Source organism: Hyperoodon ampullatus (assembly GCF_949752795.1).
Source record: "Hyperoodon ampullatus genome assembly, chromosome: 5".
Lineage (NCBI taxonomy): Eukaryota > Metazoa > Chordata > Mammalia > Artiodactyla > Ziphiidae > Hyperoodon > Hyperoodon ampullatus.
This window is the reverse complement of record NC_136918.1, coordinates 92,499,792-92,518,836: the sequence shown is the minus strand read 5'-3', so window position 1 is coordinate 92,518,836 and position 19,045 is coordinate 92,499,792. Positions and strand designations below refer to the sequence as shown.

Sequence of the window (19,045 nt, the reverse complement as noted above, 5' to 3'; positions counted from 1 at the left end):
ATAAACTGAATCACTTTGCTGTTCACCTGAAACTAACACATTGTAAATCAACTATATTTCAATAAAAATTTTAAAAAAGAATGATTAACATGGTAAATATGGGGTTACCTACATTTTACCACAATAAAAAAAATAATAATGTAGATCTAATGCCCTGAGAAACAGCACGCTCACTCAAAACAAGAGAAAGGTAAAGCCTGCCAACCCACTTAGCCTAGCTGCTCAGCCAAAAAAGATACCCATCCCTCCCCAGGTCAGACACCATTAGCTGGCTTGTCCAACTGAAGAAATGAAGAGGAAAAAATGTCAGCCCTCATCTATATCAAAATGATAATGGTAGCACAATGGCGCATGCCTCTCTGCTTTTCAACTGCCCTGGTCTGACACTAAAGGAAAAAAGGAGAAGTCACTTCATCAGTCAAAGCAATCCTTCACCTTGGTACTTCCACTTGATGACAAGTTCCCTGGGGAAAGGAAAAGTAACTTGCCTATCTCGGTGCCCTTAGGTCCAGAGCCATGACAAATGCTCCATAGACACATTCACTGAGCTTTGAGGGACTAAAATTACTTAATATACTTCTATCAATTAAATTTTCCCAAGTGGATACCATGCCCAGCACTATACTAGATGTAATACAAATACAGCAGTATAAGATATGGTCCCTGCCTTTTAAGATCATATAATCTACTTGAGGGAACAAGAATTGTACAATGATATAATAATGAACAATACAACACAGAATATAATTAGGTGCTAAATTGTGTAGTACAGACTATAAGTACTCTGGGAGGTCATAAAAATGTCTAACACCTTGTTGAAATGAATAATGGGTCAGGAAATCTTTACTCACTGCCCACTTGTAGAAGCAAGCAGAGAAACCTATAAAATGAACTGAAGGATTATAAAAATATCCATCAGGGATTTCCCTGGTGGCACAGTCGTTAAGAGTCTGCCTGCCAAGGCAGGGGACACGGGTTCAGTCCCTGGTCCAGGAAGATCCCACATGCCGCAGAGCCACTAAGCCCATGCGCCACAACTACTGAGCCTGCACTCTAGAGCCCGTGAGCCACAGCTACTGAGCCCATGAGCCACACTACTGAGCCCACGTGCCACAACTACTGAAGCCCGTGCGCCCTAGAGCACGTGCTCCACAACAAGAGAAGCCACCGAAATGAGAAGCCCGCGCACCGCAACAGAGTAGACACTGCTCACCGCAACTAGAGAAAGCCATGCGCAGCAACAAAGACCCAACAACCCAACACAGCCAAAAATAAATAAATAAATAAAAGAAAATATTTTTAAAATGTATATATCCATCATATTTAATTTTACGTGTAATACAACTCCTCTGCCAAACAGTCCCTTTCTTAATTTTTTTTCCAAATTTGCTTTTTCTCCCAGCCTTGTTTACAAGTAACTAGAAAATACTTCAAAGGAAAATAAATAAATGTGCCAACAACCATTTGAAAGAATGTGTAAATTACCATGAAACAGAGGTACTCAATAAAAAAATCAGCCTTTGTAAAAACTAAACCTTTCATTTCAAAGCTTGATTTGTTCAGACAAAGCCAAGAAGAAATAACTATACAGAGTTCCCTCCATCCCATATGAGGGCTAATGAGATCCAAGGGCAATTGTATTCATTTAGCATCAGAATTCAGACCATCTGCTTTAAAAATGAGAATTTCACAACCCTCTACATGTCAGATCAAAACAGACTTTGTTTCTATAAAGACTCAAACTGTGAGTGTGTATATCTTTTTGTTCTGGCCAACTTCAAACATTAAAAGTTGTATGGGTGTGTAGTTTAAGCAGAGCGTTGAAGAAGCAAAGCTTTAAATTCTATTTCCTAGGTTGCCAGTGACTATAATCTCTCTACATCACCTTCTTCATCCCTTCTCCCTAAGTAGCAATCAAACATATTTTGCTCCATCAGAATTGAGTAAATATACAGCTACCTGGTATTTCTCAGTCAACTCTCAGTCCCACATAATATTGGCAAGAGTGCTTTGGGTAATACATTGCTGTATAAAAAACTCACTCACGATTTTGTGGATCAGGAATTAAGGAGGACTCAGCTGAGTGGTTCATCTCATCTACCTGATCCAGCTGGTAGCTACGGCCAGAAGATCAATATTCAAGATGGTTTCCTCACTTAAATGTCTTGCACCACTCTTGCTTTATTCTTCCTCTCTCTCCCTCTCAAGCTCCTTACCGGCCCATTCTTCTCTCCTCTCTCTCCCCTCTCTCTCTCCTCTCTCCCTCCATTTGGTATGTCATCCTCCAGGAAGGGCGAGGACTAGGGTAAGGCAAGAAGAGGTGTCTTGGCCACAAAATTTAAGGAGGCACTGATTCCCAAGTGCTGCCCCAGTACTTACTGACCCCTGAGAATGAGTGCCTTCTTAAGAGTGAATCTCCCAGAGTGCAAAATTTAAGGAGGTGCTCACTCTCAGGATTGTGCAAGTACACCTGAGAGCGAGTGTCTCCTTAAATTTTGCACCCTAGAAAACCCACTTGCCTCACCCCAGCCCTGGCCCTACCTCTAGGGCCTCTCCATATGGCTTGGAAACACCAAACTGAGACACACCACAGCACGGTGGTCTCAGAGGAGTCACACCTCCTACATCATGACTATCTTCCAAGAGGTAAGGGAGTTAAAGCTGCTGGGCCAAGAAAAGTCTTTGCATATAACTGGTGTGGTGTCACTTTCACCCTATTCTATTGGTCAAAGTAGTCACTGGCTCTGCCCAAGTTCATGGATAGAGAAACAGACACCAACTATTGAGGAAGGTGTAAGGAGGTCTCGTTGCAGAAGAGCAAGTGGTATGAGAGACACTGTTGGAGCCACCTTTGGAAAATACACTCTTCCCCATCTTCCTTTATAAACTTTCGTTCATGTTATTCCTGGAACATTGCAACATACTCCTAATTAATATCCTAGCCTCTAAACTTCATCTTCAGTTCAGTATACTGAAGCATAATGCTTGGTGCCAGACCTTCCTGTAATGAGTATCTTATCAGTACCCTTGCTTAAATTTTCCAGTGATTCCACTGGCTTATAAATAAAACCCTAATTATTCTACCTGTCATTTAAAGTGTTCCATGATTTAGTGCCGTCTCACCTGTTGCTGGTTAAATTGTGTTCCCCAGAAAGATACGTTCAAATCCAAACCCCCAGTACCTGTAAATATGACTTTATTTGGAAATAGCATCTTTACATGTAATCAAGTTAAGATGAGGTTCTGCTGGATTAGGTTGGGCCCTAATGCAATGACTGGTGCCTTTATAAGAAAAGGAAGAGGGCTTCCCTGGTGGCACAGTGGTTGAGAGTCTGCCTGCCGATGCAGGGGACACGGGTTCGTGCCCCAGTCCAGGAAGATCCCACATGCCGCGGAGCGGCTGGGTCCGTGAGCCATGGCCGCTGAGCCTGCGAGTCCGGAGCCTGTGCTCCTCAACGGGAGAGGCCACAACAGTGAGAGGCCCGCGTACCACAAAAAAAAAAAAAAAAAGAAAGAAAGAAAAGGAAGAGATCTGGACAAAGAGACAAGAGGAGACACAGGAAAGAAAGTCATGTGAAAACACAGACAGACTGAAGTGATGCATCTACATGCCAAGGAATGCCAAGGATTGCCAGGAGCCACCAAAGCTGGGAGGAAGCAAGCAAGGATTCTTCCATAGAGCCTTCAGAGGGAGCGTGGCCTTGCCAACACTTTGATTTTGGACTTCTGACCTCCTAAGAGAGAACAAATTTCTGTTGTTTTAAGCCACAAAGTTTGTGGTAATTTGTCATGGCAGCCCTAAGAAACTAACACACTACCCATCTAATTCTAACCCACACTACTGCCAAACACTCCCCATTTATTTAAGCAGAGTTCTCTTCCTTGTTCCCATCTTCCAGTTAATTACTGCATCTCTCTTTGTCCTTTCCTTCTACTAAAAGGAACAAAGCAAAGCAGTGCACACACCTATAAATTGTGGCTGAGTTATAACTGGCATCATCTGGCACTCTGCTAGGCAGGGCTACTTGTCCCAAACACTGAGTCAGAGCACACCTGGTAAAAAGAGAGTTCCACACATTTGTTAACTTAAATAAAAATGTTAAGAAGATGTTAAGTTTTTTTAGTAAGCGCTTAGAGTTATAAGTAGAACAATTCTTTCCCTGTCATATTCTTTGTTCATCAAAAAGAAAAAAAAATGTTTAAGTAAGATAATAATTTATAGAAGTGGATTGTGCAAAACTATAGAAGTCCTTCCTCTGCTAGTCAGTCACCTCTTAGCTGTCAGAAAATGTATGAATTACAGTGGCTTTAACCAACTGGACCAGAAATGACTTCCAAATCATAATTCAATAACCCAGAACTCTAGCAAGGTAGCCTCATTACAGTTCCCATTTGGAATGTCGGATACAGTATATGAAGAGCTCCTCAAGAAATTAAGGAGGTCACTTATCCTTTTCCCAAAAATACTTTACATGGTAACTTGTGCAAAATAAATACAATACCTTTTAATACAGTACACAATGAACACTCCTAGAGATTTGAGGGACAGAATCTGGAACGCAGGAAGTGATCATACTACTGTATCCTGCAGTGGTCAGTATACATCTGGAGCCCTGAATACCCAGTGGCTACCACACCTTTAGAGGTAAGTAGATGACCTGGAAGGCACTAATGGGAGCAAGAGGGAGAAGAGGCTTGAGAGACAGCAGATTTATGCAGTGATGTTTAACTTGAAGAACAGAAGTTTCTGAAAAACCTGAATTACCTTAATAAGTAAGAAGGACCTTTCTATCACAGAATCAGACTTATTTTTTGTGCCCCAAAGAGTAAAGCTAACCAATAAATGAAAGTTACAGGAAGACAAATTTTGATTTGTCATAAAAGAGATTCCTAAAAATCAAGTTAGTAATTGTGAATTATCCCTGGAAATGTTCATGCAAAGACTTGCAACTACTTGACAATAGTATCTTAGTTATCTTTACAGCCCTAGTGCATAGCATAGATACTCCCATGTAATAACTGACTAATACGTATTTGATAAATCAAGCGAAATTCAAACAGACCCTTCTAAACCTAGGATTCCAGTATTTTGGGATTCCAAAAGAAACTCAACTACGAGACACTATTTTCCTTTCAATGGGTCACATTATCATAATTTTCTTTATGCTGGATGCATACCCCTCAGGAAAATAAAGAAGGACCCCAAACATCTCAGTAGGGATATCCAAGGTAATACCACATAGTAATAAGTGTAAAATATGAAACACTTAAGTTCAAAGGTTCAAATATATATATTTACACAATACTTAATCCCTCTAAAATTCCCCTTATTCAAGGCAAAAGTGAGCTGCAACTTATCAAACCTTTACCACATACATTAAGCTCAGTGCTTTCATATTCATTCAAAAGCATTTCTTGAATGCTGACCATATGCCAGACATGTCTAACACTGTCAACCAATTTAGTGAGGTAGGGAGCCAAAGGAGTTATGTAACTTGTCCAAATTCAGGCCACCACTAGCCCATACAGAGCATTTGTGCAAACAAAAAAAACAAGGTACCTCTTCCTCAAGACATTTTACTTCCATTTGCCAGAAAATGTTTCATAATATACTAATTTTATCTGAACAAGGAACTTGACTGCCCTCTGCCATAAAATTGTCTCAATAAATATTCAAATTAATGAGTCTATGATATAAACAGTGTGCACCTTAGATCAGTTTCTTTGTACAGTGCACAATTTACTCAATGGTAAGTGACAATCTCATCAGTCCCATATGAGATCTAATAAACGTAGCATCAGGGATTTTACTCCGAAGTACTACCATTAACTCCCACCCTAAATGGGAATCATCAAGAATTTCATGTAAATTACATAATCCTCTGGCTGCATATGACTGCTGTCTCCTTTCTGCACTGTTTCATACTCAAAGCACTTAGGAAATGTATTTAGGTGGACATAAACCCACTGAAAACACAGAAAGCAACAAATGCTAGATGAACGAGAAGGGTTCCTCAGAAAGCTTGTCATCAGCATCTCCCAAATAAGAACTGCTTCTCTAAAGCCTGATTTTTACCTACCAGGCAAATTGAAAATGTTTATTAAGATTAATATAAAGTAATTGTTCTCATAAATGTCAAGCAAATACTCACTTGGAACCTGAAGACCTTAATTATAACAAAAATGATTTTAATCAGATTCCAGTAAGAGGGAATCTTAGTGCTTCAGATCAAATTCAGAGTCAAGCCAAAGTGCTTCAGATCAATATTCAGTCTAATTCTGGAAGAAAGATATTTAGATAACAAGGGTTTTTACGAAAAGATTTTGCCTCTTCCTAGAGGAAGATATTCCAGAGTGTGAAACGGCCTTGACACCCAGTGAAAATAAAAATGTCTTCAGAAACAACGTTATGTTTGTGTAGCAAACCTCCCTTGTTGGGTCTCTATTATGTTTCAAGTTTTGTGTCAGATGCTGAGAACACAGTGATGATCAAATCCGGACCATGCTCCGCTCTCATTCCAGCAGGCAAAATTAATGTAAAAAAGGAACGTGTGACAACTGCTACAATAGAGATCTAGACAAAATGTAACAGACCCACTTGCTCTTGCCTTGATTTGTTCTCTGAACATGATTTCTTGGAATTTAGGTAAATAGAGCTCACAAAATTTTAAGTCTGCTTTAAAATTAACGTAAAGACCAATCACTATCATCATATCTGGCACACAGTAAATACATAATAGATGTGGAATGAATAAATAAATGAACTTTCCAGCTTACAAATTAGAGTTGGGCCATAAGCAAACATCCCCATCAATTATAAAAGAAGTGTTCATGAATACAAAATATTTTTTAAAAGCCAGAAGCCTAAGGCAATTTGAATTGAGAGAAGAGGCCATTTAAAATACAAACCTCAACCTGACCAGCCTAAAACATACATAAATTACTTCCTATACCTCTTAGGCTATTTAATGATATATTTTCAGCATCTCAGCAGCACATTTATTTTTATTTTCCAAGTCATGTGGGCTATTGTTTTCTTCCTAAATCCCAACCATATCTTATCAATATGGCTTTGGGAAGAGTGATCAATTATGGAGCTCTAATAATTTCCATTGTTTTCAGCCATCCAGACAGAGACCTGGGTTTCAAAGCAAAACAGAGACAGGGACAGAGACAGGTAGATTGCTTCCTGTCCAGAGGGGGATCTATATTCATGAATTCCAACTTTTTGGTGGATAATTTGAGAAGGTCTGTACCTTCAACAGTTTTAACCACTTCACCCTATACTAACCAAGCCTCCCCAAAGACACTTCACTGAAATAGAAGCAAGACGCTATCTACCTTACTTTTTCTTCTAATGCTGTGCTTTCGGACTTCTTTTTATTCCTCTCACATTCTATTATAAATAACTCGAGGATGGAACACAGTCTGTGCTGTTCTCCGTCATCAGCACCTAGTCCAGCACCATATGCAATGAAGCACTTATAAAATGCCTTGTGACGATTGACTAGACACGAAGCCACCGCACATATGAAACTCAGAAGCTGGCGCTTTTTTTTAAACATGCTTTTAGGCAATGCCTGATGTGAAGAAGAGTCACAAAATACTAAAATGAAAAGAAGCCTTTACGCTATTTAAAATACAGTTCCTGTCAACTATTTGTTGAACCCTGTGAGCTTCCTCCATACTAATTTCCACTTACCAGAAAACAGTTCCAAACTTTCTAGGCGGGGTCCATGGGACTTGAGACGGGAAAGAAAGAAGAACATAAACCCACTCTACAGCTTGCACCCTCCGGCCCGGTACGAAGGCGGTGCACCTGCACCCCAGCGGGTGACGCCCCGGCCTTTCCCTCAATTTCTCCTCCTGCAGGGCACTCGGCACTCAGGAGGCCGAGCTGCCAGCAAGACGGGCCCAAGATTGTCCACAGCCACAGAAAAAATGGTGGAAAAGTCACCCCTGCCATTTCCAGAAAAAGCGATCTATGGCTTTCTTTGTTGTTAAGCTCCCAATTTTGGTGCACACTATATCTCATGTGGCCTTTTATTCCTGAATCTTGGTTGAACGCCTTAGGCTTAACCTATTGGCCTCAAAAATATCAGGCAGTTGCATTGCCTGTCTACCTCATTATTACTATAGCAATCCGTTACATAGTCTTATTTGGAAAAAACATGATGAGTACCTCCCCACTCAACTCCATTCATGTAATCACAGATAACGATGCTAAAAATCAACAGCAGAAGAAATACCAAGAGGCCATGTAGCATTAGAAGATATTTCTATTAGTGAAGTAAACTAAATATTCCTTCTTGCAGCCAAAGAACTTTACACCAAAAACTGAATTGTATGTAGACTAACACCAAGCATTTATTATTTTTGACATAATAATATTAATCATAATTATTTGGACTATCTTTCTTATTAATATCCAGTATTGAAATGTAAAAAGATAAAAAAGTAAGTTGAACGTCTCTTAGATTAAGTTCCATTAATATTGTAAATGTTCTCAAATATTAGACATTAATGAAATACTGCATTACTATATAGATGTAGATAACTTCATAGTACAACTACATATAGATACTATATATGAAAACTACATATACAGAATACTCTATAGCATAACATAGCATACTTGCAGAGAAGATCCACTTCTCAGTAACCCAATGAAATTCTGGAACCATTTATGCTGACAGTTTTCTTAGATATTGGCATTCAATACAATTTAAGTAGAACAATTAAATAGGAGCAGACAATTTGGGTTACACCATTAAGGCGGCAAAAAGCATGTTCCAATATACTATGAATTTTGTACAGTGAAACACTGATAAGTTAGTTCTTTTTTCTTTTTTTTTTTTGTGGTACGCGGGCCTCTCACTGTAGTGGCCTCTCCCGTTGCGGAGCACAGGCTCCGGACGCGCGGGCTCAGCGGCCATGGCTCACGGGCCCAGCCGCTCCGCGGCATGTGGGATCTTCCCGGACTGGGGCACGAACCCATGTCCCCTGCATCAGCAGGCGGGCTCTCAACCACTGCACCACCAGGGAAGCCCGGTAAGTTAGTTCTTGATTCAAAAAGAAAATAAGTTTCAGCTTCCTTTTTTTTTTTTTTTTTTTTTAAAGAAGATGTTCAGGGTAGGAGTTTATTTATTTATTTATTTTTGCTTTGTTGGGTCTTCGTTTCTGTGCGAGGGCTTTCTCTAGTTGTGGCAAGTGGGGGGCCACTCTTCATCGCGGTGCACAGTTCTCTCACTATCGCGGCCTCCCTTTTTGCGGGGCACAGGCTCCAGACGCGCAGGCTCAGTAGCTGTGGCTCACGGACCTAGTTGCTCCGCGGCATGTGGGATCCTCCCAGACCAGGGCTCCAACCTGTGTCCCCTGCATTAGCAGGCAGATTCTCAACCACTGCACCACCAGGGAAGCCCTCAGCTTCCTTTTGAAAAACAGGCATCATCATTGCTCGCTACCTATCTTCAGGTTTCTACCAAATTTTCAATAGGTTGCATGTACTCAGATCTGATAAGAATTTCACAGGCAGAAATGTTGAAAATTCATATGTTTTGGCAACTTACGATAATCATTAAAAAGAGAGTCAGGGGCAGTGAAGTCAAGATGGAGGAGTACACGGCACAAGCCTTGCCCCTGGCGCAATGTGGACGACTGTGATGGGGTCTTTACAATGGGAGCCATAGGTGGTGGGATCTTTCAAGCAAAGGTTTTCGCAATTCTCGGGTGGGAGTAAACCACAGACTATGAGGGAATCTGACAGCTATGAGAACCAGGGCTCTGCAGTTGGGAGGTAGCTTTGCAGTTTGGGGAGGTCCGCTTTCCATGACTGACTGCAGTATGGTTCAAGTCAGAGGGAAAGAAGACCCCTGGAACTGCATCACGAGTGGTGCCTTAACAGGAGCCATCCTGGCAGCAAGAAATGGACCAGTGGCCATGGTTGGGTCAGCCGCGACAGGTGGCATTCTGCTAGCTCTCACCGAAGGAGCTGGTATCTTGTTGACCAGATTTGCCTCTGCCCAGTTTCCCAACAGTCCTCCATTTGCTGAAGACCCCTCCCAGCTGCCTTCATCCCAGTTACCATCCTCACCTTTTAGGGACTATCAACAATACCAATAGGACCTCTCTCCCAAGACTTCCTTAACAGAATGAGCTGCAGTTCAAGGAAGGATTTCAGAAGATCAAGATCAGTCTGTTTTTAAAACTGTAGGTAGGACAACTATGGCCAAATACGCTATGAAGAGACATTTAGCACCTTTTTCTATTTAAGGGAACGTGGGAGATCGGTGGAACAGAATAGAAAGCCCAGAGATAAACCCATGCACATATGGTCACCTTATTTTTGATAAGGAGGCAAGAATATACAATGGAGAAAACACAGCCTCTTCAGTAAATGGTGCTGGGAAAACTGGACAGCTACATGTAAAAGAATGAAATTAGAACACTCCCTAACACCGTACACAAAAATAAACTCAAAATGGATTAAAGACCTAAATGTAAGGCCAGACACTACAAAACTCTTAGAAGAAAACATCGGCAGAACACTCTATGACATAAATCACAGCAAGATCTTTTTTGACCCACCTCCTAGAGAAATGGAAATAAAAACAAAAATAAACAAATGGGACCTAATGAAACTTAAAAGCTTTTGCTCAGCAAAGGAAAAGAGGAAAACAAGATGAAAAGACAACCCTCAGAATGGCAGAAAATATTTGCAAATGAAGCAACTGACAATGGATTAATCTCCAAAATTTACAAGCAGCTCATGCTGCTCAATATCAAAAAAACAAACAACCCAATCCAAAAATGGGCAGGAGACCTAAAGAGACATTTATCGAAAGAAGATACACAGATTGCCAACAAACACATGAAAGGATGCTCAACATCATTAATCATTAGAGAAATGCAAATCAAAACTACAATGAGGTATCACCTCACACCAGTCAGAATGGCCATCATCAAAAATCTATAAACAATAAATGCTGGAGAGGGCATGGAGAAAAGGGAACCCTCCTACACTGTTGGTGGTAATGTAAATTCATACGGCCACTATGGAGAACAGTATGGAGCTTCCTTAAAAAACTAAAAATAGAACTACCATACGACCCAGCAATCCCACTACTGGGCATATACCCTGAGAAAACCATAATTCAAAAAGAGTCATGTACCACAATGTTCATTGCAGCACTATTTATAATAGCCAGGACACAGAAGCAACCTAAGTGTCCATCGACAGATGAATGAATAAAGATGTGGCACATATATACAATGGAATATTACTCAGCCATAAGAAGAAATGAAATTGAGTTATTTGTAGTGACCTAGAGTCTGTCATACAGAGTGAAGTAAGTCAGAAAGAGAAAAACAAATACCGTACGCTCACACATATATATGGAATTTAAAAAAAAATGGTTCTGAAGAACCTAGGGGCAGGACAGGAATAAAGACGCAGACGTAGAGAATGTACCTGAGGACACGGGGAGGAGGAAGGGTAGGCTGGGACGAAGTGAGAGAGTGGCATGGACATATATACACTACTAAATGTAAAACAGATAGCTAGTGGGAAGTAGCCATATAGCACAGGGAGATCAGCTCAGTGCTTTGTGACCACCTAGAGGGGTGGGATACGGAGGGTGGGAGGGAGGCTCAAGAGGGAGGGTATATGGGGATATATGTATATGTATAGCTGATTCACTTTGTTATAAAGCAGAAACTAACACACCATTGTAAAGCAATTATACTCCAATAAAGATGTTTAAAAAAAAAAAGATTCAAGTACTAACATGGTGGAATTTTTGTGTTCTAGTTTTTCTCATTTAAAAAGTTTCTTATTACCCCTTAGAGTTTGAATACAAAAAAATGATTCTAATACTTCCATCTAGGTCTATATAAATTCCCCTTAATTTCACTCTTTTCCTCTGTTGAAATCAAATGTGCATCTAGTTTACATAGGCACAGGATAGTACTAAGGCAACTAGTAAGTGCTCATATTTCATTCAGCAGATATTTATTACAAATATATGCAAACTGTATAAAGTGCTGGAGTACTAGGGATTGTTCAAAGATAAATAAAAAGGATAGTCAGCTTTCCTGATTTGTAATTTAAACAAAATGAATACAAATAAAATAAAATAGTAAAGAGAAGAAATGGAATGACATGGAACTGAATGAAAGGGAATAAAATGATAAAGTGAAAAGGAATGGGAAATTATTTTTCTACTCTTGGCTCCTTCTTATGTGATTATCATACCGTTGTTCTACATTTTGCTAAACTACTATAAAAAGCTTAAAGGCAGAGTCTATCGTATTTTTCACCATATCTTTAACATCTGCCATAGTGGAAAATACACATTTAAGTGAGTAAGTAAACAGTAAAATATCACACAGGAGAAACAAAATTCTATAAGCACTAAAACCAACACTGTAAGTGTAACTACCTCAAGTATTAAGGAATCAGCTTATTGTTATCTGAAATAAATGATGTAAATGTTTTCTCAAATTTTTATCTTAGAATTCACATTTGTGCCTTTGAGGTGGGGACTTCAGAAGTTAGAAATGACATTCTTAGTGGTATTTACAGCCAAAACTAAATCTTTCAACAGTAGTTCAGGCTGGATTTCTAGGTTTATCATAACAGGATGTAATTTTGTATATAAATATGCACGTGATTTTCTAAATATTAAAAGATTCTTCTCTAGTCATGTTCCTCATGGAGAAAGAGTCTAAGCAAAAACAAAATGCTGAAACAAGGCCCCTAGTTTTTAAATTGCTTTTACTGAGTGAGAGGGGATCCTGGCACCTAATTACCTAATCCCACTGGAAGAACTGGCATGCAGGAACTAGCTAGTTGCTAGAGTTATGAAACCTGGAAAAAATAACATGAAACTCCTATGCTCAAACACACATATTTGCACATGGGCCGACTTCCATCCAGTAGACAGCCCAGACCTCTTTAGAAATTGCAGAGTAAATCAGGAAAGTAGGGTTTCCCTGGTGGCGCAGTGGTTGAGAGTCCGCCTGCCGATGCAGGGGACACGGGTTCGTGCCCCGGCCCAGGGGGATCCCACATGCCACAGAGTGGCTGGGCCCGTGAGCCATGGCCGCTGGGCCTCCGTGTCCGGAGCCTGTGCTCCGCAGCGGGAGAGGCCACGGCAGTGAGAGGCCCGCATAACGCAAAAAAAAAAAAAAAAAAAAAAAATCAGGAAATTAGCTCCAAGGATTATATGCTTCTACTCTGCTTCAGGGGCCCCAATTCACATCATAATGGTTCTGAGAAGTTTTCATGACCAAACCCAAGAACAAGGAGGCAGAAGACCTGAAGGTTCGCAAATGACCCATCCACGCTCTTCTGTGGAGACAAAACAGTTTCTATCCAACACCCTCAGAGGAATGCGAATGATCTGTTCAGGACTGAACTGCTTTACCCTCGTTGTAGGTAAATTATTCATTACCCCCTCCTTTTGCACATTTTGCCCTCCATTTTCCCTGCTTACTTCACCACTTTTTCTCTGAGCTACCTCAATTGCCTTGTGCTTTGCTCTCTTCAGAAACTTAAAAAGGAAACTAGATTCATTAGCCAAATAACAGAATCATATATTTCTTTTTGATATATTGAGGAGTAGGGAAGATGCTTTGGGATTTCTCTGATATTCAGCTTTTTAGAAAACAATTCCTTAAATTATTGTTTTAAATATTTGAACTGCTTCGTCTAACTTTCTCTGATAGCACGCTAACATTAGACTAAAACATGGAACGTTTTGAAAACCTATTTCTGTTGTCAGTACTTCCACATGAACAGCAGGGGGCAATAACACACCAAGAATTGTGGAAACTGTCTCAGGCTCTAAGAAACACTGTTGAATTGCTGCACTGGGTCTGTGTACCCCAACGCGATGATCTCAGCTCTCAGATGAAGTCTTTTGTTTTGTGTCCTATTTTACAATGCACTGTTCAGTTTTCTATGAGTTGTGACTTATTCAGACAGCATTTCACTGACAGCTTAGCTTAAGAAAAAAAAAAATGGTGAAGGAGAAAAAAAAAAGAGGAAAGAGAAAATTAAAGTGCAGCAAAATGAAACACAAAAAGACAAGCAAGAAGTAATCCTGCATGTATTGAAAGTTTGTCCCTTCTCTGTTCCCATCCACTGGAATCTTAAACATTGTTTTCCTGGATTACAGACTTAATTCACCCTTAACCCTTCCCTCATAGATACACCCATTTCATTCTACCTTCTCTGTCATACAGTTTTCTGTTAAAACAACATATTTCTTTATAAAAAGAACGAACTGTTTTAAGCTGAATACTTTTTAAAAGAATTCAAAAAACTGTGCTGTGTGCTGGCCTTCGGTCAAGTGTCTCTGTATAGAATTGTAATGTTTTTCTGCTTATTAAACATTTATTAGTCAAGATACATTTCATTGCTATGTTTCAATAAAGTTATTCCCCTGTAAATTGACGGCTTCAGCTAAACAGAAAAAAAGCTGCAGTTGTGAAGCTATATCTGATGAGTTTGGGGGTAGAATATAAAGTAGAAACTGGAATATCAGAGATTTGAGGAATATATTCAAGGATCATTTCCACTGCATTGGAAGGTGTTTCATAATCCAACCTTCAAAATCAGCAGAGATTAAACTATTTCATGCATAATTTGAGTTGCACCCCAAAATATAAAACCTGTAAGACTGGCTTCTTTCTCCCACCTAGGCTGGAATTCCCAGAGTTACTAATGCATTCCCACAGAGTTATTAATTTATGACTGTGGAATGGCAGAAGTAATATTATTTCAACATCTGGCACTAAAATTCTTTGTCAAGGGATAGTCCTTTCCCTCCCTGAGACTGAGGGCCCTATCTGATACCCTCGACTTTATCCCCTCTGGCCTGTCTCCTACTATTCTCCTGCACACAGCGCTCCAGTCACACCAGCCTCCTTGCTGTTCTCTGAAAACACACCAAGTAATCTTGTGCCTCCGGGCCTTGCTGTTCTCTCAGTCAGGGTAAGTCTTAGCCCACTTATCCAAACGTCATTCCTTCACCTACTTCAAGAGTTTGTGAGAAAGTCACTTTCTCCCTGAGGCTCTCCCTGACCATCTACTTAAAATAGAAAACTCTCCCTTAGCATTTCCTACTCTCCTCCGCCTCCTTTATCTTCCTCAATAGCACTTATCATCATCAAATATCATATGCTACATCTTACATATAATAAAGATGAGCTACTGAAACCAAACATATCTACCAACAGAGGGCTTAACCCCCCTATTAAAAGGACAAAACAGTTGATTCCAAAGCAAAACCCAACTCTTTGCTGCACATAAAAGACAAAGACACACCTAAAACAATTCAGAAATGCTAACAATGAAAGGATGCACAAAGTATACCAAGAAACACAAATACAAAGAAAGAATTGAGATTCTGAAATCCAACTAAGTAGAATTTAGACCCAAACCTATTACCAAGTCAAAGAGCACTTTACAAATGCTAAATGCTACAATTCATAGTGAAAATAAAATATTTATGAAAGATATGCAGCAAATAACAACAGTAGCCTCTTTCATTTAGCAGAAACTACAAGAGACTCAAAGAGACTAGAAATACATAAATAATAGCAGACTTTAGTATACTTCCCTTGGTCCAAGACCAAAAATGGTACCAAAAAACATTTATAATAATTGACTCAATAATTACAGAGACATCTGTACTTCAATAAATTACATAAAGAAAAGTACAAATAATATTCTCCATCAACAAGATGACAAAAGTATGAATCCATAACAATCAAAACATAAGAAAATCTTCCCACTGTGAAATTTAAAATTTTTCTATTAAACTTAGCTTGACTCAAGGAAAAAATAACAACTGATAATGAAATTTTCTAGAAAAAAATAATGAAAACATGATATCAGAGTTTACAGGATACTGCTAAAGAGTGTTTAGAAAAAGATTCATAGATTTAAATATTTGTATCAATAAAAATGAGAGAAAATGAGTTAGACATTATACTCAAAAAGTTAGAAATATTTAAGACTTGCTTTTTTTTTCTCCCCACTTTGGACTTAATTTTCTTTTTAATTAAGCAACCTAGATTTGAAAACAACCTGAAACAAATAAACCTAGTTGTATCAAACTGCATTTAGCACTTTTATAATTCATTATAACATTGGTTCTGTTATTCTGAAACTAACATATTATGGGAAAAAGTAAATAAGCAATTATGTTAACATTACTAGGAACCATGCTTTTCAGCAGAAAAGAGGTTCAATATAAAATTAAATAAGTAAAAAATTCTATAACCTTTCATTAGAATTGGAGTATCAGCACAAATTTATGATTTATTTATTTTTCTTTGAAAAACCACATATTTCCTAGATCTTGTATTAAAATGTCTGAGAAGTAACAACAAGCCTTTTAGCCATGAACGTCCTACGTGCACAGATTGTGGTCACCAAATACCATTTTCACTGAAAGCAATGAAGTCTCCTTTGAGAAATGGCTGATTCTAGGTCTGGAGTAGTAAATGAGACTGTTCCAATACGAGACTGGGACTCTTTAAAGTATCCAAAAGCAAGGAAGCTAGCAAGACATTTGCAGTTATCAAATGAACACAGAAGCCAAAGATGGGCAATTTGATCTTTAAAATGAATAATCACTGCAATTATATAAAAGCGTAAACAGAGATGCCAAGAGAATCAATGCAAAACTAGATGCAATAGGAAATTCAATATGAGAGCGAGATACAAAATTACATGTAGAAATCGATGTCTTCATATGTTTAAGCAATAAGCAATTATAGGGGAAAGTAGAAGAGATGACCCCATTTACATTACCAACAAAAATGAAAAAATATCCTAGGAGTAAATGTTATAGGAACTGTGCAAAACCTATATGAGAAAAACTTTAAAGCTTTCCTGAAAGATAGAAAACTGTGACTTGAATAAAAGGAAAAATAAACCTTGCTCCTCAATTGAATAATGCAACATCATAAATTAATGCCAATTTTCAAAGTATTTTTTATGCAGCTAGTTTCTGTAGTTTACATGGAAAAAATAAATAAGCAAGATTATTTCCCCCAAAAACAGGAAATCAAAATAAGAAAACAGCAATAAGGCAGGCCTAGCTCTACCAGATATTGGAACATATTATACAGTTTCTATAATTAAAACAGTATAATATTAGCACTTGAGTAGACAATCAGATCAATAGAAAAAATAGTAAATATAGATGTAGAGCCACGTACAATGTGGAAATTTATGTATGTGATAAAAGTGGTATCTCAAATCACTGCGAAATAAATGGGCTTTTGAAAATTAAATGTTGTTAGAAAAGCTAAATAGTTCTGTGAAACAGAAAACATCGGATATAACATCACCTAAGTGGAATTCCAGCCAGAAAAGCCAAAAAATTCAACGTCAATCTTTCAACGAGGACCAATTTGAGTATCCAAATTGAAGGATATTCTGTTAAACCACTGGTCTGAACTTTCCCAAAAAAGTCAATGCCAGAAAAAAAAAAAAATCAGCGAAAAAGGCTGAGGAAGTAGTCTAAACTGAAGGAAGCTCAAGAGACTTGATGACTAAAAGCGATACGTGATCCTTGTTATATCCTGGATTTTTATTCTACACACAACAACAGGGTAAGCAAGGATTTGGGGTGGCGTGGGGGGACAATGGAGGAAATTCTAACATGGACTGTATATTAACTTAGAGTAATGTAACAACGTTTAGTGCATTCCGCCTCCCCAGGTCTGAAAAGCCTAGGGATACATTTCCTAAAGACACAGCACTGTGATCCTATAGGCCAGTAGTCCGCAGTTGGGGCGATTTTGCCCTGCCCCGCCCTCCCCACACCCACGTGATAATGTCTGAAAACATTTTGGGTTGTCACAAGTTGGGGAGGGGAGGGCCGGGTGCTACTGGCATCCAGCAGCGTGTGAAGGCCAGGAGTGCTACTGAACACTGTATAATGCCCACGACAGCCCCACTCCCCTCACTACAAAGAGACTTCACGCCAAAATCAACAGCGCCACAGTTGATAAACCTTGATGTAGGAGAATCCCTTATTCTCAGGGGATAGTACTGAGATATTAGGCTGAATTAAATGAAATGGTCTTCCGCGCACGTCAAATATTGGTAACATTTAAGGGTGAAGGGTTATGACGTCCACAACTCACTTTCAAATTGTTCAGCAAAACACACTGTACATGTCCTTCCGCCCTGCTTTCCTCCTCCCTCGGGCACCGAAGCAGGGTCGTACTCCTCCTAGGGCGGACGGACCCGCCGAGCCTGCGCGGTGGGAGGACGCTGAGAGCGACCACTGCGCAGGCGCTAGGTGGCAGACACGCCCACGCGGCGCTTCTCCAAAAGTTAACAGAGGTGGGGCAGACCTCGCAGTCACCTCGGCTGCCTGGAGCAGAGGAAAGAAGAGAAAGCTCCCGAGGGGGCTCCGCTGTCTTCTCCAGGAGTGACAACGCTGCTTTCCCAGTTGAACCCCGCCCCCCTCCTCTGCGATCTGCTGCGGGCTGCAGGGAGCATCGCTTATCCTTTGGAGCCCTCTGCCAGGAAGAGCCCGTTGCGTGCGGCCGCTAGTGCCTGGCCATTCCCGTGCAGGCTGGATTCTCCAGAGGTGAGCTTTCACACTCTGCTTAGTGGATTCTGACTTACTTTCTGACGAGCCTGGGCAGTACTACAGCTTGTGACCACTCACCGAAAATGCCCGGGCAGGCTCATTCCACACCGGGCTTCTCGCCAACAAGAGCTTACCCAGGTAACATTTTAAAATACCTTAAAAATTTTCAGCCTAGAGTTTCTTAATCAAGTAGTTGACAAACTTCTTCTATAAAAAGCCAGATGGAAAATATTTTAGGATTTGCAGGGCAGGAACAGTCGTCTCTGTCGCTTATTTGTCTTTCTTTTTTTTTTTTTTAACCACCTCATAAAAATGTAAGAAAAAAAAAAAAAACCCGCTCTTAGCTTCGGGCTTTACAAAAACATGGGGATTACTATGATTAGATTACAGTCTTTCAGTTTACCCAGCACGGAGGCTAGAGC

The 19,045-nt window shown here is 39.7% G+C and overlaps 2 pseudogenes across 2 annotated transcripts; both read left to right on the top strand.

Moving 5' to 3' along the window:
- The first annotated feature begins 7,927 nt into the window (after positions 1-7,927).
- LOC307053337 (phosphatidylinositol N-acetylglucosaminyltransferase subunit P-like) lies at positions 7,928-8,341 on the top strand (annotated as a pseudogene). The gene has a single exon. The product of its transcript is annotated as a phosphatidylinositol N-acetylglucosaminyltransferase subunit P-like (transcript).
- A 1,268-nt stretch (positions 8,342-9,609) lies between these two features.
- LOC307053018 (mitochondrial import inner membrane translocase subunit Tim17-A-like) lies at positions 9,610-10,122 on the top strand (annotated as a pseudogene). The gene has a single exon. The product of its transcript is annotated as a mitochondrial import inner membrane translocase subunit Tim17-A-like (transcript).
- Positions 10,123-19,045: the final 8,923 nt, after the last annotated feature.